At 40.4% G+C, this 26,769-nt stretch overlaps 1 non-coding gene across 1 annotated transcript; it reads right to left on the bottom strand.

The window, feature by feature from the left end:
* Positions 1–21,002: 21,002 nt before the first annotated feature.
* Positions 21,003–21,109, bottom strand: LOC141593464 (small nucleolar RNA R71). Its single transcript, XR_012521545.1, has one exon. It is a non-coding gene; the product is annotated as a small nucleolar RNA R71 (small nucleolar RNA).
* Between the last annotated feature and the right edge of the window lie 5,660 nt (positions 21,110–26,769).

Raw genomic sequence — 26,769 nt, 5'->3', positions numbered from 1 at the left:
ATCTAAGTAATGAAACAATTTGATTACTTAGACCGTATCTTATTTAATCGAATTACAATAAGACACGTCAGTTATACTCACAAAATCGTCCGTCAATTTTAAGCAATTTAATCAACCCGTATCGACATACGATTAATTAAATAATCAATTAAGAGTGTCACCCTTTAGGTATGACCTAAGGGGATCAATTGATCACCACCGTCGCACGACAGTAATGTCAAACTCTAGTCAGCCAATCATTACCGATATGTGTGGACCATTTGACTGTAAAATATTACTTCCCACATGTATTCTTAAATTTGAGATTTAAACATGTGATCATTATGATCGACAGTTGTGATCGCATTATTGTCGGAGGACATTTATTCCAACAATCACTTCTTACATTGTAGAATTTCGAGACAGGTTTAGTGGTACACTTTCCTTAGGTGTAGTACTTGGATTACGGAGGGATGCCACTAATTTTCTAGTTCTGAGACTTGTCTATTCACACTTCTTGCCCATGCAATAAAATCAGTGATAGTAGGGGAAATGGTGGAGTAGCTCCCTTCATTTTCTAATGCATGGATCTCATCTTCGACTGAAGAAATGACGTGTGAACAATCTAAGGTAGATTCTTCATCTGTAATCACCAGAACTCCAAGAGGATTCTGAGTATTGTTAGGCTTACCTCCAGGTGGTATGGGTAGGCGACCGTCTTCGATCATGTCCTGAATGACATGTTTTAGCTTGTAACATTTCTCCGTATCGTGTCCCTTACCTCTATGATATTCAAAGTATGAATTTTCGTCCCAGAACTTGGACTTCTTTTCTGGATCAGGTGTAGGCCCTATGGGTTAGAGCTTACCCTGTTTCATCAACCTCTTCAAAGCATTGGAGTATGTATCGCCAATGTTTGTGAACTTTCTTTGTGGGCTATTCTTCTTTGATGATTCGAGAAGGTTAACCTCATTAGTCATGCTAGTAAAGCCGTAGGAACGACTTGTTGAGCCTTGATATCCACGACCTACCGTTTTGGACGAGAGTCCTTTACGGATGTCATCTTCAATTCTTGTCCCTAGTACACTCAGATCCTTGAAGGTCTTAATATTTTGGTACCTCAAGTAATTTGCATAAATGGGCCTTAAGTTGTCCACGAATTTTTCCACAAGGGTAGCTTCATCTGGACGTTCGACAAGTTGGGTACTAGTCTTCCTCCACCTACTTAAGAAGTCGGTTAATCCTTCTTTCTCATTTTGGGTAAGAACCTTTAGAGTGCGCATATTGACTTGGATTTCAGCATTATCCGCGTATTGTTTAGCGAACTCGATTGCGGCGTCGTTCCAGGTGGCAATCTTCTTGTGTTCTAGGGAGTAGAACCATTGCTTAGGAATGCTGTCGAGAGATGAAGAAAATATCCTTAAGAACATCTCGGGTTTGATGCCTTTAATAGACATGTAGTCTTTGAAAGCACGAATGTGGTTCAAGGAGTTTTCATGTCCCTTGAATTTCGAGATATCGGTCATGTTAAAGTTGGTTGGTAATTTGGCACTCACGGCCTCATACTTGCGATTTTTCTCCCTATAGATATCATCTCCTTTGAGGTACATCAATTGCTCCTCCAAGTATTGGAGTCGTTTCTCAGCTTCAGTAAGACCTACTGGAGGGTTGGTTTCTGGTTGTCCAACATAAGGTGGAAGGTTGTCATTCACACATTGGCTGGGAATGTTATCTTCTGTAGGAGGTAGTCTAGTTTCTACCGCGACAATTTGGTTCTCGATGGCATTAAGGCGTTCATAAGCTTGTTCTTGATTTGTTTGAAGACGAGCGAACACAGATAGGATTAGATCATTATCATTCGGTGGTTGTCCATTGACACTTGCGTGACTAGTTCCGGGCATCTTGGAAACTGGATAGGAGATTGAATCAAAACACGATCGACCATTCTAGAACACTTACTTAAAGAAAAGACTCGAACTGTGAAGTGGGAGTGTGCCACTTCTGTAAGTGAGGTTTGAAAATGACAATGTTTTGAAATGTTCATCCTAACCAACTGTAGTGTAGTTGTAGGAGTGTTGACTCGAAGTGAGGTTTTGAAATGGGCTTTTTGAGGCCCGATTTTTGACTCGATATTTGGACAGAGTTTCGGCTTATTTTGCGCTAATTTGGGCCTTTTTCGAAAATATTTACATTTTGAAAGGGTTTTTTGATTTTACAAAATTCGTCATGGTTTTGTTTAGAAAGTGGTGATCACATATGATACAAGCATTACAACAGGTATTATAACGGTATGCTGAGTGCATTTAAAAGGATTTTGGTTTAAAGGGTTGGTTGCCATACCAAAAAATCAAACCCGGAGTTTGTTGAGAGGCTCGTACCAAACAGGAGTAAGGTCGATTCCTAGTCTATTCCCTCGAGTACTGAAAGCCCTTGATACAAACAGGAGTAAGCATCATGGTATGGTTGACGTCAATCGCTATCCATCCTTAAGCCCAGATAAGAATTTGGACCGTCCAGATGGGACGATTGGTTGAATGGGTGGGGTTGGGCCTAGGAAGGCCGACTAAAACGATCTAGGAAGACCGAGTTATGAAAACCGACAACTGTCTCATATAAACTATTCCCTAACCTTGTTCATGTTTCACCCTTGGCAACACGTAAGTGTATTAGCCCCCAGCGGAGTCGCCAAACTGTGGCACGGGGTCGCTTGGGAAAACAAGTGTTTGCATTTGTGGAGTCTCCACCAATTTATTGTGGAAAATTGGAAATCGTTCGAATAATTCGCGTGATGTCAAGACACAAAGTAGAGACATAGACACCAAGAACTCGTTACCCCTAGCATTCTATGTCTGGAATGACTCTCGTGGATGCCAATGAACACGGATGTTCAAAGAGACATGGAGTAAGGGGTGAGGGTACGTATTATAAAGCTCTTTTTGTAATACTCCACATATTTTATGGTTATAGGACCCTTTGTTTGTGTCTAAAGTACAAGGTAGACTATGAAAGGTTAATAGGAAGCTTGCACAAATGTGCCAATTATGGAAATGTGATCACTTATTTTAGGGGTAATTTAAAACGGGAATATATAGTGTTTTGCAGCTTCTATGAGGGTGATTCGAATTTGAGGTGAAAGCTTATTGTCTTAGCTTTCCAACGCATGGTCACAAGCTTGATTCCGATGAGTAACGAAGAAATGCCAGGTGTTTGAAAATCAGTGCGCAAAGCTGAACTCGCTGAGTGATGTTACGCGCTAATTAGTTTCATAATTTCGCACCTTATTATAATATTCCTAATAATATAATATTATATCCCATTATTATTATTATTATTATGATTATGATTATGATTATTATTATTATTTTATTTATTTATTTTATTTGCCATAAATATTTTATTATAATATTATTCTATCTTACAACTTATAAACTTTCCTAAAACGATACTACCTTACTACTATATATACAATAGCAAACCACAAGTTTTATTCACTTTCACAAAACATAAAATATATATATAGAGAGAGAAGGAGACTAGAGAGATAAGGAGCTTGTTCATCTTTTTTCATCTTAAGGTTAATTGGTGACGCTTTTGTGAGACGGGTTTTGTTGCTTGGATTTATGTGCTTTGCTATTTGGATTTTGTTGAGCCGCTTTGCTATACAGGTAGGACAGCTACTCAATCACTTTAATGTTTACTTGAAGGGTATTATCTAATTTTACTGGTTGAATTATTTAGAATTGTGATGGATGATATATGATTGTTGGTTGGTTGCATTGAGATATATTCTTTAATGACTACCTCAACTTGTGACTGAAATGATTTGATTATTGACTACCTCAGCTCGTGACTGAGATGCTTATATTGATTTGGTTTCCCCAGCCTCATATCTGGGATGGTAAGTATATTGTTTGCATATCATATCATAAGCACTTGCATTGGTTTCCCCAAGCTGGTTCTGCAGGACTTGTCTCTGGGATGTTATTGAGATTACCCCGGCCAGGGATTGTCGGGATGAACGGGAGCGTCGGAGGATTGATCATGAGCATGCATTGCATTTGTATTTGATATTGTCTTGTATTCATTTATTGTTGTTGTTTAGCTATTCCTACTCAACCTCGTGGTTGACAGTGTATTCGTGAACACCTTTGGTGAACCATAATGGGGAGCAGATTTGACAGGTACTAAAGATTAGCTGACTTGGGAGCTATGGGATGCATGAGGACTTGACCAATCTACCTAGAAGTATAGACCACGTAGATTATGAGATCACTTTATTTATTTCCGCTGCGAGTTGTAAATTATTTTATATTAAGTTTTAGTTGATTAATTTGTAATTATTATGTATTCATTAAAGTTTTAATTTAAAGTACTTTGGTCAGTTGGACTTTGTTATTCACTAACTCGGGAAACCGAGATGGTAACAGTCTTATTTATTTGGGAATGTCTAGCTAAAGGCTCCTGAATAAATGGGGGTGTTACACTTTTGATCGAACACCTAATCCCGCCCGCCTCGATAGCGTCCTCTACTAATGATTAGGGAAATCATTTATACTCGATATGTTGTCGATTATATGCATGCAATGCAACCTCCAACGTTTTAATCTTAGCATGTGAAGGTTAACTAAGTCGGTAAACACGTAATTAAACATGCATTAGGGTCGAACTAGGGATTTATGGTTGATTACATGTGAAAACAAACACACGATAATAAAGACACAATAAAATATAATAATTAAAATTACAATAATTACAATGGTTAATGATTGATTTACGTCAAAAATACACTTAAAACGGATAACTTGAGAAAAGGAAGGGAAAATAAATTAAGGGTAGAAAACGAACAGATTAGTAATGATAATACGGGTAATAGTTGATTAATACGTAAGCTAATGAACTAGGTCAAAGCAGAAACGGAAGTTCAGAGGCAGAACTCAACCCGGAACAGGCGCAGCAGAGATGCGTCCTTTGGAAGAGGTGCAGTGATCAATGCGTCTGTTCCTGAGGTGAGTTCTAGCTATGAAGCCGGAACTGCATATCGTTAATATTCATTGGTAATTTAATGACCGATTAATGATATTTGACTCAAGTAGAACTGATTTAACAGATTAATTACATGCAAATTGGTCATAAAATCGATAAAGAACGGACTCAAATTAATTAGAACGTATTAATTACCAATTTTGGCTAACATAAATTAATTAGGTTTGCTAATACGACTTAATCAGGTTGATTTACACAAATACAATTAGATTAGGTTAGGTGATAATGTACAGACGAAAATATACAAAAGATGAATTTCAGAGACTTGATATGGACGAATCAAATCTCTAAAACCCGGATTTGATTTTAATGACGAAAACCTGCAAATATTGGTTATTTGGGATTTAAGTCGAAAATTAAAAGTGAGAAGTTAGTAATGATATGTGTTAGGCCTGGAAATCCGCAGAAGCCCCTGATCAATATCTCATCTCAACTTGACCATCAGGCTGTCAGGATGTCAGGCTATCAGGGCACACGAAGATAGGCGCCAGGCCATGGAGAGGACAACGGTAAAAATATCAGGACGATATTAGACCATAAACGCGTATTATAAAAGGATTATATACGTAGCATTGAATGAGAAGATCTCGCAGTAAATGCAGTAATTAAGGGAGGAATATTTAGCAATTATTACAGGCAATAATGGAGAATAATCCGCATTCAATACAGTATCAGGCAGCCGTTCAAGATTGGAGCTTATATAAGGCGCACTTTGAAGACATTGGAATCATCTCGTTCTTGCACAAGAAGAAGCATACGTTTACATACGCAATACTTAGAGAAATATAAGCATTGTCATTGTCATACAATAATTCTCCCAAATTACATAGTGAAATCCTCTCCAGGCTTGGTGCCTGTGGTTTTTTTCCCATTCAAGGGTTTTCCACGTACAAAATTCTTTGTCTCATTATTGTTATTGTTATTGTATTTACAGCTTTACGTTTGACCCTGACGACCTGACCAATAGACAATTTAGAGCTAGTTAACCTTACACAACTCTACCCTGACCTGATTTCGCCTTGCGCAAAATTCCAGACAAAATAATTGGCGCCCACCGTGGGGTATCTAGCTCTTTAAATCCTTTTTTCTTATCCTTCAAAAATTCAAAAATCCTACAAAAATGGCCCAACCTACCGTTGAACAACAATTGAATGCAACTCTATAGCAAATCGCTAAGTTGGAAAGCTTGAAAGAAAAATTAGCCCAAACTGAGGCAGAAATCCTGCAATTGAGAGAATTTGAGTTAGCTCTAAAACAAAAATTAGAAAAAAACTCAAGGAACAGGCTCCAGATTCCAACCAGGAACCCCATTTGCATCAATTATCAAAAATATCAATTTTTCCTGTTTTGGGAGCCCAAGTGTTTCTAAATCTATTGATGTTGATGGAGATGGTGAACCAAAGAATGGCAAGGAGAAACCAGATGAATCTGCAGCAGCCATCATGATAGCAATAGTTCAGGAGATCAAGAAACTCAATGAAAAATTCGATAAGATACCCGGAGTACCTGCCAGCATGGAAGAAGCTGCCCTTGATAGCTATGCTGATTTTCCTTTCATAGACGAAATAGCTAAAGTAGACCTACCAAATAAGTTCGTAGTTCCATCCATGAGGGTCTATGATGGAACCACAGATCCACAAAACCACGTGGCTCTTTATAAACAAAAAATGCTGGGTGCATCTATCCCCAGCGAATTTAGACAGGTTTGCATGTGTAAGAGATTTGGAACGGCCCTGACTGGCCCTGCTCTGCATTGGTACATCAACCAGCCAACTGGGAGCATCCATTCCTTCGCTAACCTGATCAACAGTTTCAACCAGCAGTTCGCAAGTAGCAGGGAGTTGGAGAAACGATCCAGTGACCTTTACCGAGTTACATAGAAGCCTGATGAAACTCTCAGGACATTCCTCGCAAGATTCAACAAGGAAAAAGTATCCATACCCAGGTGTGACGTTGGAACAGCAGTGGAGGCATTCAGGAAGGGGTTACTACCATATAGTGACTTATACAGCGAGCTCACTAAGTATCCCTGCCACACCTTCGAGGACGTTCAGGCTAAAACTCTTGCCTTTATCAGGCTAGAGGAAGATAAAAGCTATAAACTTGGATCACCCAGTAGACCAAAGGATCGTGAAAGGAGTAATAGGAAGAGCAACAAAGGAAACAACTATAGGCCTACTCCATATTCTAGGCCAGATCAGTCTGTAGTTAACCTGGCTCATTAGTATCAAGGTAAGGTTAAAGTTTATCCACCTATTTCCGAACATAACTTCAGTGTTGATATTGCAGGATTAATCCAGAGACTTTACAACATGGGATCAGCTGTCAGATGGCCCAGGAAGTCAGAGAATCCAAGTCCCAGGAGAGACAATTCTAAATGGTGTGAATTTCACATGGATATTGGACACACCACGGATGATTGTTTCACCCTGAGGAAAGAAGTGGCCTACCTGCTAAAATATGGATACTTAAAAGACCTGATAAAGACAAAAGGCAGGAACGCAAACCAGGGTAAAGAGAATCAGGAGCATAAGTAGGATCGTAGTCTCCCCCCACCACCACCAGTTTATGAAGTAAAATTCATATCTGGCGGTTCAGATATTTGCGGCATGACAAGTTCAGCGTCAAAGAAGATAACCAGGACACCAAGGACCATGTCACCCTGCAAGCCGGATCATATCGCAACAATCACTTTCAATGATTGTGGCCTGGTGGGCATCCCTGATGTTCATCATGATGGCCTGGTAATTTCTATGCAGATTGGAACCGTCACAGTAAGAAGGATCCTGGTAGACGGAGGCAGCTCAGTGAACTTGATCATGCTTGACGTACTGAAAACCATGAAGATCAACGAGGACCAAATCACCAAGAATTCCAGCGTCCTAATGGGATTCAGTGGTGAAACTAGGAGCACCCAAGGAGAAATCCACTTCCCAACCTACGTGGAAGGAGTCTCTTCTTATGAGAAATTTTGAGTCCTTGACTGCCTGTCATCCTACAACGCGATCTTGGGTAGGCCTTGGATTCATAATGTCAAGGCCGTACCGTCAACCTATCACCAGTGTATCAAGATACCAACAGACTGGGGCATAGCCACAATCAAAGGGGATCACAAGATAGCCCAGGAATGCTACACAACAGCATTGAAGCCTTCCAAGGCAGGTAAGTTCCTTACATAGCAATTACAGTACCCTGTTAGAAGCACTGATGTGGCACCTCCCAGAATGGAAACAGATCAGGTAATCCTAGACCCTGAGTACCCTGACAGGTATGTTTTAGTAGGATCTGAAGCACCAGATAGTGTCAGGCCTGAACTGGTAAAGTTCCTTAAAAATAAATCATCCTGGTTTTCTTGGTCACATTTTGATATGACTAGATTTAGCGCTGAATTAATTACACATAAACTCAATGTTTACCCATCTTTTAAGCCTGTACAACAGAAAAGACGGAAATTTGCAGCTGAAAGAAATACTATTATCAACGAGGAAGTAGAAAAACTCTTGGATATGGGAATGATCAGGGAAGTAATGTATCCTGAGTGGCTGGCTAACGTAGTTGTTGTGCAGAAAAAGAATGGAAAGTGGAGAGTCTGTGTAGACTACACTGACCTGAATAAAGCCTGTCCTAAAGATCTATTTCCCTTGCCACATATTGATGTCATGGTAGACGCCACAGCAGGCCATGAGATGATGACATTCATGGATGCTTCCAGTGGATTCAATCAAATAAAGATGCACTCTGCTGACCAGGAGAGTACTACATTCATTACATACCCAGGCTTATACTGTTACACTGCCATGCCTTTCGGCCTGAAGAATGCAGGGGCAACGTACCAGCGCCTGGTCAACATGATGTTTAAAGACCAAATAGATGACATCATGGAAGTATACATAGACGACATGGTGGTGAAATCCAAAAATGCAGAAGATCATGTGAAACATCTAGAAATAGCATTCGGGATATTGGAAAAATACAACATGAAGCTAAACCCTGCAAAATGCCACTTTGGAGTCTATGCAGGCAAATTCCTTGGATACATGGTCACAAAAAGGGGCATAGAAGCCAGCCCTGAACCGATAAAGGCTATCCTGGAGCTACAATCACCCAAGTCTGTCAAGGATATCCAGAAATTGACAGGCCGGGTGGCTGCCCTGAATCGTTTCATATCAAAATCCTTTGAGATATGCAAAACATTCTATAACCTCCTCAGGAAGAATAAACCGTTCCAATGGACGGATGAACACGAGAGAGCTTTTCAGGATCTAAAATCCTACCTATCATCTCCATCCTTACTGGCTAAGCCGGAGAAGGGAGAGCCTTTGTCAGTATACTTATCTGTCACTTACACAGCAGTCAACGCAGTCCTAGTGAAAGAACAGGATGGTCAGCAACATCCAGTCTACTATGTAAGTAAAAGCCTGCTAGATGCTGAGTTGAGGTATGGATTGTTTGAAAAATATGTCTTAGCTTTAATTATGTCATGTACTAAATTGCGACCTTATTTTGAAAGTCATCCCATTATAGTCAGGACTAATTTAACCATAAAATCTGTCCTACGTGAGCCTGAACTTTCAGGCAGGATGGCCAAATGGTCAGTACAGATTAGCACATACGACATCTCCTTTGAACCCAGAGCAGCGATTAAATCGCAGGCCCTAGCAGACTTTGTGGCTGACTTTTGCCCTAACTTGGAACCAGACCTGATAAAAGAGGTCAACCAACTGGAAAATAAAACCCCAGACCAAGAATGGACCCTATTCATAGATGGTGCATCCAACGCTAGGGGGACAAGGTTAGGATTAGTACTTAAATCACCACAGGGAGACGTGATGGCTCAGGCTATAAGCTGTGAGTTCAAAACTACCATCAATGAAGCAGAATATAAAACCCTGATAGCAGGCTTAAAGGTATGTTTAGACCTCGGTGTTCAAAACCTAAAGGTAAAAACTGATTCACTCCTAATTCCTAATCAAATAAAGGGAATTTATACGGCCAAGGATGCAAAAATGATTTCGTATTAAGAATATGCAAAAAATCTTACCGCTAAATTTCCTTTATTTGACATAGATCAAATATCAAGAGACCTGAACACCCTGGCTGATGCTCTGGCCAGCCTAGGTTCAAACTTTACCCCCACTGTCTTCGACAAAATACCAATTGTGCATTTACTAGAGCCAGCCATCAGCAAACCTGAACAAGTCAATCCTGTCAATCAGGACAATAACTCTTGGACTAAACCCTATTATAATTGGTTTCTCCAAGGAATACAGCCTTAGGGCAGAAATGAGGCAAGGGCTTTTAAAATTAGAGCTTAAACTTATGCTATCATCAATAACACTCTATTCAAGATATCGCGGGCTGGACCCTACCTGAGATGCTTGGAGCCTGACAAAGCCAAACTAGTACTTCAAGAAATACACGATGGACACTTTGGCAACCACAAAGGAGGAAAGAGCCTGGCAAGCAAAGTTCTCAGGACAGGCTACTACTGGCCTACACTGAGGGCTGACTGCCTGGAATACTCTTCAAAATGCGAGGCCTGCCAAATTCATGCACCAATCATACATCAGCCATCTGAACTCCTTTATTCAATTTCCGCACCCTGGCCGTTCATAAAGTAGGGCATGGATATTGTGGGAAAACTGCTCGTAGCTCCAGGACAAAAAGTATTCATGTTGGCCATGACTGATTACTTCTCCAAATGGATCGAGACTGACTCTTTCAAGCAAGTAACTGAAAAAGAAGTAATATCCTTCATCAGGACAAACATCATTTGCAGGTATGGAGTCCCATCGGATATAGTATGTGATAATGGAACTCAATTTGTGGGGAAAAGGACCCAAGCATTTTGCCAAGAATGGAATATCAACCTGTTAACATCAACCCCTGGATATCCAAAAGCCAATGGCCAGGCCGAATCAAGCATTAAGGTAGTCATAAGCTGCCTATTAAAGAAGCTAAAAAGAAGACGAGGCAGATGGGCTGAAGAGCTTCCTTTAGTACTATGGGCAGACATGACAACTCCAAAAACTGCAACAGGCCAAACACCTTACTCTCTGGTATATGGCTGTGAAGCTGTCATTCCTGCGGAAGTACGAGTACCAACATCCAGATACAGCCTGAACAATGTTGAGGCGAATAAAGACCTAATGCAAGATAACTTAGTTCTAACTGAAGAGTTATGAGACGCTGCCAAAATCAGGATGGCATCGTATCAACAAGCAGTCGCCAGGACTTACAACAAAAACGTCAGGATCAGAGTCTTTATAGAAGGAGACCTTGTCCTACGCAAGGTATTTCCAAATAAGATAGAAAAATCAGCAGGCAAACTGGCTCCCACTTGGGAAGGCCCTTACTTAATTGATTCAATTACTGGACAAGGAGCATACATGCTCCAAACGCTAGAAGGGGAAATGATCCCAAGATCCTGGAATGTAACTCATTTAAAATTATTCCATATGTAAAGATCAGATCAGGCTACAATCAAGTATAAATTCACTCATTACTCAACCTGACGTGCTACCTGATGAACTACATGCTTTACATACCTTGTCTGCAATTTACTTCTTGAATCCTGAACAATTATACATGATAAATAGTTATATGCATAAATATTCAGGATTGAGGGCTACTCTACCATATATTACTGAAACAAAATTTTGCACTTAATTGTGCCTGACGAGTTGGTAACCACCACCAGATACAGTAAATGTCAGGACCAATCAGGCATGAAATAATTGCCTGACCTGACTTGGTTTACTGCCTCGGATTACAACCGGCTGGACGCAGCAAGACAGGTGCAAGGGTGTTCTCTCCCAAACACTTAGTCTAAATGCCCTCCTGACATACCGAATACCAAGCCCTCCAGCTAGGCAGGGGACATAAGCCCTCCTGACAGGCCGGTTTTCCCACCCCTTCAACCATTATAGCAAAAAACTATACTTAGTTGAATTACTCATGAATAACAAGATAGAACAAAAATAATGTGCAAGTTATTCAAACAAAATGTTTGACAGGCCCGACAGGATGAAACTCACAAATCCAAGCAAAGTTAAAAGCAAAATCAGCCAAAAAAGGCCACCATGCCTATATTAATAAAAACTCTTACCTCCTGGGGCAAAGGCGCCAAAATATTCATGAAGGCCAGAGATAGTCTCCCTGACACAAGACAGAAAAAGAAAATAAAATATTGTTTGTCCAGGGACATCCCCCCTGGATGGGCCAAATACCAACTGAAGAAAACAAATTACTGCTTCTCCTCAGAAACAGTACCACTACTTCCACCCTTGGCCGGACCAGCATCAACGTCCTTCTCACCTGGAAAGTCCACCTCTTGTTCATTTCCCATATTGTGCAGGTCAGGATACTTTGAAGCAGCAAAGCCATCTCAGCTTCAGGATTCTATTTTGCCCTGGCCTCGATAGGCTCCGACATAGCAGCAACCCTTCCTTTAATATAGAAATAGAGGGAAGCATCATCTAACTTGAACTCCAGGTCATCCCTTTCCCGGGTGAGCTCCTCATTTCTGTCCAAAGCCTCCTGCAATAGTCGCTTGCTTGAATTGGCCTCAGCCTTGGCAGCATCTCTCTCAGCCTTCACCCTCACCAAGTCAGCAGCTTTAGCAGCCACGTCAGCTCGTGCCAAATCCAGCTCACACCTCAGCCTATCATAATCTGACCTCATCAGATCAATCCTGGCCACCAAAGAAGTTGCCTGATAGGCATTATGGAGACAGGTCGCAACATCCTGACCAAAAATAGAAAGAAAAGTATGAGTAATATACCCCAATAATAAAAATTACTCAAACAAAACACACATAAAAATTTTTCTAGCCTACCTCCCTTACAGCAGCCAAGGCACCTGCCAAGAGACTGACTGAATGATCCACCGAGGCAACTGTCTGAGTAGTAGTCTTAACAGGGTCAAGCTTGAGCATGACATCTGATCTAGAAGCAGCGTAGTCCCTGATATTCACCCTAGTAGCCTCCATATTGTCCACCCTGGCTTTCACTTCCCTGACCGGGGCAGAAATGTCAACATCTTCAATTTTCCTTTTTTGGGCTGCTGAACTTGTTTAAGTAGGGGCAGCAGGTACAGCAGTGACCTTGGCAGCATCGGACAAACATGTACCCAGCAGCCCAGCCTTTGTCATGGCACTAACAGCCCCAGAAGGTTTGGCCGCCCTGGCAGCACCGTCAGCCTTCAAACAGTGGGGAAGGTGACCAACCTCACAACAGAGAGGCCAAGACCTCTCCAAAGGAGGAATAGCAAGGAAAGCAGAAATATTGGCAGTAGGATACTCAGTTTCAGTAACCCAATACTACACACATGAGAGGTATGAATTATTATAAACTTCATTTTATTTTTCACTAACAAGTAAAACATGCAGGGCAAAGAGAAAAATTAAAAGACTCACCAGCAACGCAAGCCTCATGATTTAAATACGCCGGTCGGGACCCACAGTAATTGGTCCACGACAAACATGTACCAGAGCCTGACCTTTGTCATGGCCGCTGTCCAGGTTGCTCAAAAAAGGAGTAGTAGAAGCCCTGACCTTAAAAATTATACGGCCAGGACTATTGGTTTTAACGGCATAACAGGCCTTCAAATCGTCAACAGAAAAAGAAATATTATGCTTTTTACAGAGATTCTCAATGGAACACACAACCTTCCACACCAAGGCATCAACTGATAAGATGGAACACCAATCTCCTTAATAACCTCAACCATAAGAGAGGAAAAGGGAAGCTTACAATCTGCCCTGAAAGCCCAGTCATGGATACAGAACCAACCAGGACAAGCCCAGTTGGCCCTGATAGGAGAGTTCTCAGGGATCCAGACTTCAGTATCAGCAGGGATGATTCCCTTATCCTTCAGCACCTTCTCAAACTCAGGCTTCAAGCGGTTTGCAAGACACTGATCCTCATTTAAAGCCTTCGTAGGCTTGAATTGAAAGTCACCATGGAATATTGAGATCATCTCCAATGGAGAATCACTGGATTATTGATCGTGGAAGGTTGTGCAGCAGAAGAAGTAGGTAAATTCTTATAATAAGTCCCTTGAGTATTCTGGGAAGGAGGGGTTGTAGGAGTCGCTGCCCTGGAGGACTTCCTTTTTGCGGCCATTGTTGAAAAATTATGAAGAATTGATCGAAGATTGAAGAAACTGGTAATTAAGGGAACTAGAGAGAAAGATTAATAAGAGAGAAATAAGAAGAATTGCTTTGGTGAGTTCAACTTAATGAAGCACGTAGGTATTTATAGTAGAGAAGATTAGGGTTTCAACCGCAAAGGAAGTGGATAATCATTGAGGAGGTTGCAGTAAATCTTACACGCGTCATAAACTGCAGTAAAATAGTCGTTACAGGGAACTGACTAGGTATAACTTAACCGTTGGGTAATCTTCCTAAAAATAAAATTATCTCCTCATTTTTTCGTCCTGGCACACTGAAAATAAGGAGATAAGGGGCAATTGTTAGGCCTGGAAATCCGCAGAAGCCCCTGATCAATATCTCATCTCAACCTGACCATCAGTCTGTCAGGATGTCAGGCTATCAGGGCACACGAAGATAGGCACCAGGCCATGGAGAGGACAACGGTCAAAATATCAGGACGATATTAGACCATAAACGCGTATTATAAAAGGATTATATACGCAACATTGAATGAGAACATCTCGCAGTAAATGCAGTAATTAAGGGAGGAATATTTAGCAATTATTACAGGCAATAATGAAGAATAATCCGTATTCAAAACAGTATCAGGCAGCTGTTCAAGATTGGAGCTTATATAAGGAGCACTTTGAAGACAATGGAATCATCTCGTTCTTACACAAGACGAAGCATACGTTTACATACGCAATACTTAGAGAAATATAAGCATTGTCATTGTCATACAATAATTCTCCCAAATTACATAGTGAAATCCTCTCCTGGCTTGGTGCCCGTGGTTTTTTCCCATTCAAGGGTTTTCCACGTACAAAATTCTTTGTCTCATTATTGTTATTGTTATTGTATTTACAGCTTTACGTTTGACCCTGGCGACCTGGCCAATAGACCATTTAGAGGTAGTTAACCTTACACAACTCTACCCTGACCTGATTTCGCCTTGCGCAAAATCCACACAAAACAATATGTTAAAATTATTATACGAATGAATAATGAAGAAAAAAAATAAAGAAATCGAATAAAAAGACGAATCAACGAAGAACAAAGGAAGAAGAAGAAAAGCAGAAACAGCGGCAACCTCACGAAGAGGCACAACCGATGTTGCGACTCTTCGAAGAGGCGTAGCAGTTGCTGCGTTTCTTCTCGACGTCTGCCCTCCGTTAACCCGAAAAAAGGGTATAATAAAAGGTTTTATAAATCGATTTTAAATATGTTTTCGACATAAATCTTACAATAATTTATACAATGAAAAGGTATAATAATAAAAAATGGGATTTACACCCTCAGACTTACATGTTTGACGAAACGAGATTGACTAATTTAACGATTAGTGATTGCTCGATTCGAATGTACAACGAAAATGCCCTCTTAAGAGGAATTAAGCTAAATTTATTAAGTTGATTGAGTGGAGTTGGTCAAATTGGTCGGTCATGCAAAACGAGGCTGATACTCAGAAGGATCTTAGCTTACGTGGTTGAAAGTTCAAGCACGTAGACGCCAATAAGCAAGAGCACGGTCTTAGAATGCAAAGGGAGAAGAGAAGGGCGGACACTCGCGTGAGAAATATGTGGAACGAAGCTCCCTATTTATACTAATCACACGGAGGAACTAGGGTTTCGGTAAAACTTTGGAAACAAATCTCGAAAAGATCTTAAAATACGCAGAAATGAGCTGGGGAAGAGGCGTAGCATCCACTGCGGCTCTTGGAAGAGGCGCAACAGGTGCTGCGTCCTTTCCCCGGGAGTTTCCTTCTGCGGAAGAAAGATTTTCCGCGTTTCTGTTATGGAATTGCGGTAGATCTCAACTTCCTTATTGTTTGAAATAAAATTTCAGGATATATTTTGCCAAAAGATTAAAATATTGAAATATGGAATAGAACATTCCAGAACATTCCAGAACATTCTAACTCGGCATTTTAATGGTTTATTAAAAAATGAAGACGGTTTTTGACCCGGACACCAAATGAACTCTTAATACTGTCAAAACGACCGTAACGGCGCGTATATGACGACCAAGGGTTAGACACAAGTATTTGAGCTATCACTTGACGATAAACTTACGAATTCTCATAAATCATTCCGTGTCCCAAACATGCGGTGCAATCATCACCGGGTGGCTTGCGGGAGGTGCAGAAACGAGGTATCTACACGGTGATCGTTGTTACGCCTGAAGAGTCTAAATTCACCATGTCATTAAGTTCCGACACTCCAAATGAAAGAGACGACGACGAAGGATGGACCCTTGCGACTATGCGACGACCAAATGAGCAAAAATGTCAAGTGCCATTTTCCCAACATCGAACATCGACTCGTCCAAAAGTAAGAAGACCGTCATACAAGAAATATTCTAGAACCGACTTGAAGTCTCCGCCAAATGTGACATCGTCTGAGAAAGACAAGCCGAAGTTACGTCAAATTCTGACGTTAGGGGTCTATTTTCCCAAGTCCTACCTCCTCCAAGCTTCGGTGAACACCGTGTCTTTTGCTGTTGTCGAGGATGCTTCATCCCAATATATTGCGGCAGATCTGGCGGAAAGTGAAGGCGATAATACAAAAATGTTGCCACAAAGGTGTGTTTTTGATAGGCTTGGTCAATCAGCTTCTACTCTTCACTCTTCTATGTTTGACAGGCTGGGAGAAAGGGAAGAGAGCATCTAGGTGCAATTAGCGTCAGGTTCTGACCAACATAGGCCAAATACGTCAGTATTCACTCGCGTTGGAAGAAATGAGGTAAAGAAATCAGTCTTCAGTCGCATCGACAAATCAAAGGTGCAGAAGAGGCGTCAACGAAAGCAAAGAAGTCCTCGAAGGCAAAAGTTGTAGTCGATCTCAGCAAAGATACCCGTTGTGTAATTCCCTCTGGAATGAAACGTCATCTAGAAGTGGAAATAACTATGGGTAGGTCACTGGAAACAAAAGGGCATACCGTCATTCACGCGAATCCACAGAAAGAGTCGAGTCATAGGAAAATCGCTCGAGATATTGCCTTGTCCAACCGTGTGATGACACAAAAGTACCAAGATTCGGGTGATGAGATAGAAGTTGGCGAAACTCCAAAAACCCTCGAAGATAGTGTCCAAGCAACGTTAGGTTGATGACCTGAAGGAAATCAACCTAGGCACAAGTTGAGGTACCATCGACTTCCAACTCAAGAAAAAAATTCAAGGAGGTCTCTCATGACTGTTCATCCGCCAAGTCAGATAATGACAGGGTGACGTCAAAAAATAAAAACATTACCTTTACGACAAGTTTTGCTGTGTCTTGACTTCCAAGGCAAACATAAATTTATCCGCCAAGTCAGATAATGACAGGGTGACGTAAAAAAAAGAAGCTACTCCCTTTACGACAAAAAAGACGGATCATCCTTACGACACTTCCAAGTCAAGCCAAGTGGAGCTGTCTTCGAGACAAGTTAGGGCGCTCATCATCGACTTACAAGTTAAACCAAAATGGATCGGGACCCCGCCACGTTAAGACACTAGAAAAAGGTACACGTGACAAGGTCCCAAGGGGGCAATTAATTCCTATGCCTAAGTTGACGATTCTGCAATAAGCTCCTAAGCACGAGCCTAAACTACACACCCAAAAAAAAATGTTTTTCAAAAAAAGAAAAAAACCCGAAAAAAATTCACAAAAAAAAAACAAACAAAAAATCCCTTTAATGAACTACGTTGGCTTGATCCTGCGAAGTATTTTACTTTGTAGGTACGTAGGCAGCTTAAGTAAAATCCTTTTACTTTAGTCTAGCCACAAAAAGAAAAACATTTCACTCCTAACCCATAAGAGTGGCAAAATAAAATGAATATGCGAGATTGAGAAATAAAAAAAAAATAAAGCTCAACTTATTATTATTCATGTTTCAAAACAAAAACACGCACTCTCAAGTGTCCGAAAAAAAAATGTCTAAAAAAAAAAATACAACAAATGACATCACAGAGATCACTGCAAGTTCTTTAAAGCTTAAGATGCTTCAGTGAAGCTTCTGTAACCATGTTCAATCTTTCCAACTTATTGCTTTGCGGTCATCATACGTGATTTCAAAGAGGATTTCTCTTGAATCAAAGTCTTGACTACTGAGGCTTGATCGAGTTTCTTCTTAAGACCATCTGGTTGCTCACTAACAGAGACAAAACTTTAAAGACGCTCACTCGTATGTGGCCTAGGTCAGGAATAGGGAGAACAAATGTGCAGCGCCAACAAGAAAGGAAGGCTTCAAGATACGTTTGTCGTCTCCCTACCTCAGGAACGCCTAAAATAAGAAAGAAGTCATGAGTGGTCTCGTCCCATGGCGAAGGTTCTCCGTACGAAGAAAAATCTTGTCGAAGAATCAGAAAATATGCCTTGATGTGACCATAATTAGCGCATATTTAGCCCCCGAATTAGCCTTGTTCCCATGCTTTTTAGTGCATATTTAGGTCATTTATTGTCTTTAGTTCTTTGTTTTGCATATTCTTTGAGATTTTGATCCCTTGGTAGAAAAGGAGTGCAAATCTTGCATTTTCATGGCAAAACGAGACTAAATTGATTGAATTCAATGACCAAGCATCAAGGAGAGACAAGATTAGAAGGCCTATGTACATATTATAGTAGATGAGCAATGTCGAGGAAGGATCCTTGCATCCCCAAGGAAATCCCCAAGGATTTTATGAAGGAAAGGAAGAAAAGAAGAAAGAAATGAAGTTGTCCAGCAACCCGTGCGGATTGACTGGAAGACGCCCGTCCTCCACAGCACAATCCGTGCGTCTTCCTTCAAAGACGCCCGGATAGCAAGCCCAGAAGACGCCCGGATTCCCTTGAAGACGCCTGGGCAGAGGCTCCTGAATCCGCACGTCCCGTGCCTAAGACGCACGGATTCCAGTCCAGCACAAATCCGTTTCTTCAAGCTTCAAAGAAAGAAGCCCTTCCATCGAAAAATACCGGCGTCTCCCTACTCAATCTAAAAAGTGTAATTACTAGTTTAGCCCTTAGTACCCTAATGCATCCACCTAATTTCCACTATAAATACCTCATTAGTCTAATTAGAAGAGGATGTTCTTTTTATCAATTATTAGAGTAGTTAATATCAATCAAATCTCTCTTTAGTTTTGTAATCAACAATTAATCAAGTTTTAATACAAGTTTTATTTCCTTAATCTCTCTTTTGTTCATCCTTTATTTTGGGTAATTGAAGATTATTTGGGTTATTATTGGGAGATTGACAACCTCTGAATCAAGCATCAAGTACTTCTTTTATTCTTTGCTTTATTATTGGAATCATTAGTAGGTATAATTCTCTTAATCCCTTTTAATTATTGTTAATTACTTTCATTTATTCATCATGTTTCCTTTTGTTGGTATGATTGACAACCTTGCTAGCATGATCAACATGATAATGAGTGAGTAGTGACCTAGCTAGGGTTAATGGGTAATTAGGGGAAACCAACATGGGGAATGATTCATGCTTAAATTAATATGCTTTCATGGTTTATTTGCTTGCTTGTTTTGATCTCAACAAATGCTTATGTTATGTTTGATGAAATGTGAGCCTATGAATCTTTGCATTTTTTACCCATCACCTATCTTTTCAATGAGACTTGTAAGACATAAACCAACTCGAGTCTCATTAGACCATGCATGTTGTTGAGTAGGAAAGACTAAGTCGACTTGTAGGTGTTGTACAATCTAATCGATTCGGCTCCGGGACCCAAACTTTCCTAGGATTGTAAGATATAACCCAACTCAATCCATCACAACAATAATTTCTTGCTTATAATTTGAGAACATGTTTGTATGATCAATTCCCATGATTCCCCTATGACCCCATGATACCCTAGTGCTTTTTATCAATTGTTTACAACCCTTTCAATTCATCTTGCTTATTTACTTTCATTGCCATTTAGTTAGTGACCTTCTACATCAACCCAAATTGTGACACCCCTATGACACCACTAGTTTCAATAGAAATCTCATCTCAATTCCCGTCCCTTGGGATCCGACCTTTACTTGCCTCTTTACTAATTGTAGAGTTGTTTGTGAAGTTATAAATTGTGTTTTGGTCTAGGTGCTTCCAACGACAATTGTTCCGAAAAATAGAATATAGCTCCGAAATAGTCCCGACCAAAAATGGCGTCGTTGCCGAGGACGTTGTTAACTTGATTTAGATTTTCTTATATTGTTATTAGTTGTGTCTTTCTTTGCCTTGGGGAAGTAAAACTCCTCAAAGTTTGTTCTAATTGTTTTCAAGTTGTTTGATATTTTGCATGTCTAGAAGGTCACAAGGTGATTTGTTACCCTTTGATCGTGAAATTGAAAAAACTTTGACAAACAATAGAAGATTTGCTAGGAGGAATTTGAGAGGTATTAGTGAGGTTGTGGATATTGAACCAACTATTGAGTTCATCAACCCTTTTGCAAGAGAAGTTGAGGAGAACCCAACACAAAATACCACACAAAATCAACCCACAATGCCTAAGTTTTCATCACATTCCGTACCCACCGAGGAGAACCTACCCAATGGTACTCCCACACCACAACATTTGACCGGAAATTTTATTGCCAAATCCGCCTTTATCGAATTAGTCGAAAGGAGCCAATTTGGGGGGATGCCTAGTGAAGACCCTCATTCTCATATGGAAACCTTTTGTGACTATTGTGATGCGATTTCTCAAACTGGTGTAACTCAAGACCAAATTCGATGGGTCTTATTTCCTTTTTCTCTAATTGGCACCGCGAAACAATGGTTGAAGGGCCTTGATAAGGCCACTCTCGGAATTGATTCTTGGAAGAAGTTGGCTTTAGCTTTCTACAAAAAATGCTACCCACCGGAAAAGACTAACATGCTAAGAGCTCAAATTACGGGTTTTAAGCAAAGGGATGAAGAATCTTTGTATGAAGCTTGGGAGCGGTTCAAGGGAATTTGTCGCTCATGTCCTCACCATGGACTTAGCGAGTGGTTCTTGGTACAACAATTTTGGAACGATCTATATGAAGATTCAAGGAACATTCTCAACATGGGATCAAATGGAATGTTCACCGAAGTTGATGACAATTAAACATGGAACAAAATTGAGGAAATGGCGGTCCATAACTCACAATATAGTAGACCTCGCAAGGCTACTAGAGGAGGAAGGCATGAAGTGGACTCCGTTACTCAATTGGGTGCTCAACGTAGTGCTCACATTGACACAATCAATTTGAAGTTTGAAAAAGCTATGGCTAGACTTGAAGAAGCCTCAAAATCACCAAAGCATCATGTTAATGCCATGACGGCATCCTCATCAATCCCAAGTGGGATATGTGAGAATTGTGGAACTTTGGGATATGACCAAAGTGAATGTAGGGGAACAAATGAACAAGTGAATGCTTTTCAATCATACAAGAGTGGTACCCCTTATTCCAACTATTACAATGAAAACACCAAATTTTATTCAAATATCTCATACAAAAGCCAAAATGTACAAAACCCTCAAACAACATACACCCCACCTCCCATGAGAAACAAAAATCAAAGACCCTTTTACAACCAAAACCAAGGTTACCAAAATCAAAATCCATACAATCACCAAAATGACCAAGGTTTTGATGTTCAAAAAGCTGTCCTCCAAATGCAAAATAATCAACAAGAATTTTTCACTCAAATGCAAAAAGATAGTCAAGCAAAGGAAACCACCATCAACAACATTCTATCTCACACCAAGATGTTGGAAACCCAATTGACTCAACTAGCATCTTCAAGCTTACAAAAACAAAAGGGGCAATTACCACCTCAAAGTAATCCCCCAAGACATGAAACGGTTAGTGACATTCACTTGATAAGTGGTACAAGATATGAAGCACCGAAGAAGCAAGTTGAGGATGAAGTTGTGGAAGCTAGTGATAAGGAAGAAATTGTGCAAAACTCCAAAGATGGAGAATCATCAAAAGAAGAAATTTCAAAGAAAAATGAAGACAAGGTCAAGGAGAAGGAGCCCATTGTGATTAGACTTCCTTTTCCAAGTCGTCAAGCCAAGCCGAAATTTGATGACCAACTTGGAAAGTTTGTGGAAATTGTGAAGAATTTGGAAGTATCAATTCCTTTCACGGAATTAATCAATCACGTGCCGGCCTATGCGAAATACATGAAAGACATCCTCGCAAAGAAGAAGTCAATCCGGAAACTTGAGACTATCGCCTTCACTAAGGTGAGTAGTGCAATACTTCAAGGGAATTCACCTCCAAAGCTCAAGGATCCGGGAAGCTTCTCAAAACCGTGTACCATTGGCGACACCACGATCAACAAAGCCTTATGTGATCTAGGGGCTAGTGTGAGTGTTATGCCGTACTCGGTGAGTAAAAGGTTGGGGATGGGAGAGCTTAAATGCACCAATATCACATTCCAAATGGCCGATAGATCGACGAAGACACCATTAGGGATATGGGAAGATGTCCCCGTACGAATTGGGAAGTTTTTCATCCCGGTGGACTTTGTCATTGTTGATATGGAGGAAGATTCCAACATTCCAATCATTCTAGGAAGACCCTTCTTACACACCGCGGGTGCGGTGATTGATATGAAACATGGAGAGCTTACTCTAGAAGTGGGAGATGAGAGTATAACTTTCAATCTTGACAAGACTATGAGAGCTCCCCGTTTACATGAACCGTGTTTTATGATCGATCATTATAGTCGGAAGGATGAAAAGAAGGAGTCGGAACTCCAATGGAAGAAGAAAATTGAAGATGCTCCATTCAAAGAGCAAGTGAATTGTGACAAAGAGAGCTTGCAAAGCTCATCAAAATCAAGCAAAGAAGAAGAGGATGGCCTCATTGGCCAAGAAAAGGAAATGGTAAAGTTGTCTCCACTAAATCAAGAGATTTTCAAGGATCAACTTAATGAAGTTTGTGGTCTTTGGGACGACGAATTTGAAGGGATTTTTAATCCCTACATTGGTAATGCCATCGATCAAGACCGACAACAAGGGCCAAGGTCTATTGAAGACCTCTATCATGATAATGAACAAGCGTTTGATTACTTTTTTAAGGTGTTGAGCAACATCAACAACACCTTGAACATGCCCCCTTGACATCTCATCAAGAATGAGAGTTTGGTGGAGTCCTCCCTAAACCACCATTTGTAAATATCTCTAACTCCCTAACTTGCATTTCAATTCTTATATTGCATTTTTGTTATTTTTGGATTTTCATACTTTGATCAAGATAATTATCATGTTTGAGAGAAGTGAGGGAGGTACTAATAATTTCAATTAATGTGTAGTGCTTTAGCTTAGTGTGGGGATGGCAATTGCCTAGGCTATCCAAGCCTTAGTAGTGCCCCCACAATGAAGAACACGAGATATGAAGAAGAATGGAAAAATGACAAGGGATATGCAAAGTACACGGATGGAACTGAATCCGGGTACAATTGTACAAAGGAGTCGAATCCGAGCGGATTCGAGAGAATCCGCCCGTCTTCAGGCAATCCGGGCATATTGGGTAGAAGACGCCCGTCCAACATGAGCTGAATTTTTGAAATTTCTGACTGTCAACGAATCCGGGCGTCCTGCATTCAAATCCTCCTGTCCTGAAAGAAAGACGCCCGTCTTCTTGGCTGAGAAAAACAAGAAAAATCCCTGTAAAGGAATCCGCCCGTCTTCTCTGAAAGACGCCCGTCCCGTGTTTGAAAATCCGAGCGTCTTCACTGAAAGACGCCCGTCTTTAGGCGAGTTTTTCCCAGCCCAGAAAAGGCAGAATCCGGGCGTCCCGAGCAAAAACCGCCCGTCTTGCCTCTACTTTTCAAATTTTTCGGGTTTTATAAACCCCCTCCCACATTCATTTCTTCATTCCTTCATTCATAACACTACTTATAACTCCAAAACCCTCATCCTCTCCATCACAAAAACAAGATTCCTCACCAACCATTTCACCAAACTCGATTTTGTTCTTCTTGAGTCGGCTTTGAACATTTGAAGGGAATTCACCAAGCCTTTCAACTCTCTAAGGCTTTTGGTGGATAGATGGCTAAATATTGATTGTGGGAAGAAAGGCACTACCGTTATTGTGAATGGAGGCCTAGTCACTATCCTAGCTAAATACTTTGATCCAAACTTCAACAAAGATAACAAGTATGAGGCGAAAGAGGGTGGTCATCTCATTGATATTAATACTATGATATACAAGTACAAGTGGGTTACCCATAACCCTCTTGACACCAAGTATGGATGCCTCACTAGTGAGGCTAGATCCTTCACTTTACCTTCAAAGATTTGTCGATTGAGTGTCCACCGGACCAACTATCTACTTCCCCTTTCAAAAGAGGCCGAGTACATTATCCGACAACAAAAGGGTGAAATTGAAATGCCCCCCTCTTCCATTGTCACACCAACCTACCCTTTCGAGTACCAAGAGTTCAAGCCCGAAGGCGTTGAAGCAAGAAATGATTATTTGACTCTTCTCATGCAAGAGATGCACAAGCAAGCTTTCGAGGATCGGAAAAATGCTTACTTATCACAATATCCACCCCTCCTTCATTTAGCTAGGCAAGGACTACTTGACCCTTCATGTTCTTTGCCTAGTTGGGCGGATAGGGAAGTCTTCTTTCCGAGTGCATCTAGGGTTGTTCCGGGTGATAATGAGGTTGTCGGTAATGAAGAGGTTGATGATAACATTGATGAAGAAGCTAGTGAAGAAGGAGAAGAGGATGATGAGCAAGGTGAAGAAGAAAGTGGTGATGAGACCACTTCTAGTGAGGAAGGAGATGATAATGATGATATGATGGAAGATTAGCAAGCTTTGGAGGCTCCTACCCTCTTGAGGTTTGTCTATTTCTCTCTTTGTTCTATTTATTAATCTTGATCATTGTTGGAGTAGTCCTAGCACCATTGAGGTGTTCTCATTTTATTGTTCCCACCTTTCAACATCCAAAATGACAAAATTAGTTCCATGCATTGAAAAGTGTGTGAATGAACTACACCCAACCTTAGGACATTAGCAATAATGTCTAGATCGGTTTGGGGAAGTTAATGCATATACAACGGGAGGTAATCTAAATTATCCTCTCCGTCATAAACAAAAAAACCATGCATCATGTAGTGTAGATTAGTGTAGCTTGCATTTAGTGTAGAAATCATGCATCATGTTTGCATAATTTCCCATCATTTTGGCCATTGAGGACATTGTCCATATTAGTGTGGGGATGGGGAATTCTAACTTAACTTTTATTCAAAAATCCAAAAAATTGAAAATTTTCGAAAAACCATAAAAATTTGAAAATTGAAAAATCCAAAAACATGTTTATTTTCTTTTGTAGTGTAGTTATGTATATATTGTATATATTGTTTGTTCTATCCTTGTTCACATTGATGGACTACGCCACATCCGAGACATGAAGATCATGAAGACCGCATGGTATGATCTTTCCAATCTCCTTTTTCCTCTTTATGTTAATGACTATGTGGCTTTATTTTGATTGATGCGGTATAACAATGTGAACTTAGGACTTGCATTTAGTTTATATGTCATATTAGTTGGTAGAATCACTTGCATTAGGATGTATATATAATAGTTGCAGCATGGCATATAGTTGCATTTAGATAAAATATTTTGAAAAGTGCCTAATTGAGAACTTTGACAAGAGCAACTAAGCCATTACAAATACTTTTTCAACTTAAGACTTTGCCTACTAGAATGGTTTTAAAACACCCTAGATTGTGTCATACTAGTGTCTTTTGACCCATGACCCAAAGCCTAGTCAAGGGTTTGCATGTGAGTCACTTATTCCAACCCCGTGATGCGATGTGGACTTGGTTAACTTGTCTGGGTGACCTTGATTGACCTTGTGATAAGGCAACCCAAAAATAATTTCTATCAATAAAGTTTGAAGTGCTCATTTCGAAAATTTTGTTATGTGGAAGTAATTTATTGCTAAGGAAACCTCAAATGTTATGAAATGTTGAAATATTGAGAAATTTTAGTTGTTTTGATGGAGGCGTACCACTTCGATGTGCTTTGGAGAGGGATCCATTGAAATGGGCCCCCACACGGTTGTGAATTCAACCGCCCAGAGACAGAGCGACTATCACCCCGAAAAGCTATTGTCTAGAGGTTAACCGGTTGTCTAATAAGCGATTGGCGAAAGCAAAGGACACTAGCCCGGAAGGGACAAACCCCATCTCTAATTTTTTGTGAAAGTTAAATGAGGTAAAATTTTGAATACTAGTCATATCCACCCTTTGTTTATAACGATTTGAGCATTTCATTCCCAAAAATCCTTTTTGTCAAGCCACTTTGTCGAGCTTGGGACGATCCATGACCTTTACTTTGTAGAGAATTTGAGACTTGTCATGTCATATGCTACTAGCATCATAGGGATCATCATTCCACCACCATCTGATCGCTCTTGACGAAAGCATTTGGAAATTGAGGACGAAAGTAGTCTAGTTTAACACCATTTGGAGGTGATTTAGTGCCATCCTCTTAGCCTTAGTAATTTGTTGAACTAGTATTTGTGAAGGATTATATGCTCTTAAATTTGTTCTCTCTTAGTTGCCTCCGCCACTTGATGAGGAAGTGGCTATTCCTTTTGTAGATGCATCCATTATTTGATTTTGTGTGCTTAATGTTTGGATG

Source organism: Silene latifolia, chromosome 7 (genome assembly GCF_048544455.1).
Source record: "Silene latifolia isolate original U9 population chromosome 7, ASM4854445v1, whole genome shotgun sequence".
Classification (NCBI taxonomy): Eukaryota; Viridiplantae; Streptophyta; class Magnoliopsida; order Caryophyllales; family Caryophyllaceae; genus Silene; species Silene latifolia.
Note: the sequence above shows the minus strand (reverse complement) of the source record. Positions and strands in the feature narration are given on the sequence as shown.